Here is a 311-nt window from a genome sequence, read left to right as displayed (position 1 = left end):
GCGTTATGTATTGTTGGATATGGTTTTCTAGTTTGTACTCCGGGTGAGATGGAGGTCATTTCCGCGTATGTTTTTGGGTAATTAGAGGTTCGGTATCTCATTTCAATTCTTCTAGGGTTAGTGTCTATATTTGTTTTTGATTTCTTCGTATTTCTTTGTTGTTGCGGTTTCGTTTTCATAATGGATTTATCTCCATAGTTGTTTTCATAGTTAGTGAACCACTCTTGTTGTTTTTCCCACATTTTTATGGATTTCTCTTCTTCCCGCTTTGTGTCTTCTTTCCATAGTTTTTGCAGTTTTTCATGATATTG

The sequence above is a fragment of the Octopus bimaculoides genome, chromosome 8, assembly GCF_001194135.2.
Source record: "Octopus bimaculoides isolate UCB-OBI-ISO-001 chromosome 8, ASM119413v2, whole genome shotgun sequence".
Classification (NCBI taxonomy): domain Eukaryota; kingdom Metazoa; phylum Mollusca; class Cephalopoda; order Octopoda; family Octopodidae; genus Octopus; species Octopus bimaculoides.
The sequence above is the reverse complement of the archived record's forward strand: the minus strand, read 5'-3'. Positions refer to the sequence as shown.